The following is a 472-nucleotide window of genomic DNA, read 5'->3' as shown; positions in this document are numbered from 1 at the left end:
CTCCAGGGATGGCCCCAAGAGCTCCAGGGATGGCCCCAAGAGCTCCAGGGATGGCCCCAAGAGCTCCAGGGATGGCCCCAAGAGCTCCAGGGATGGCCCCAAGAGCTCCAGGGATGGCCCCAAGCCCCAGGGATGGCTCCCAGAGCTCCAGGGATGGGTCTGAGAGCTCCAGGGATGGCCCCAAGAGCTCCAGGGATGGCTCCAAGCCCCAGGCATGGCCCCAAGCCCCAGGGATGGCTCCAAGAGCCCCAGGGGTGGCTCCAAGAGCCCCAGGGATGGCCCCAAGCCCCAGGGATGGCTCCAAGAACTCCAGGGATGGCTCCAAGAGCTCCAGGGATGGTCCCAAGAGCTCCAGGCAGGGCCCCAAGAGTCCCAGGGATGGTCCCAAGCCCCAGGGATGGCTCCAAGAGCCCCAGGGATGGCTCCAAGAGCCCCAGGGATGGCTCTAAGAGCTCCAGGGATGGCCCCAAGA

This window comes from Catharus ustulatus, chromosome 29 (genome assembly GCF_009819885.2).
Source record: "Catharus ustulatus isolate bCatUst1 chromosome 29, bCatUst1.pri.v2, whole genome shotgun sequence".
NCBI lineage: Eukaryota > Metazoa > Chordata > Aves > Passeriformes > Turdidae > Catharus > Catharus ustulatus.
The sequence above is the reverse complement of the archived record's forward strand: the minus strand, read 5'-3'. Positions refer to the sequence as shown.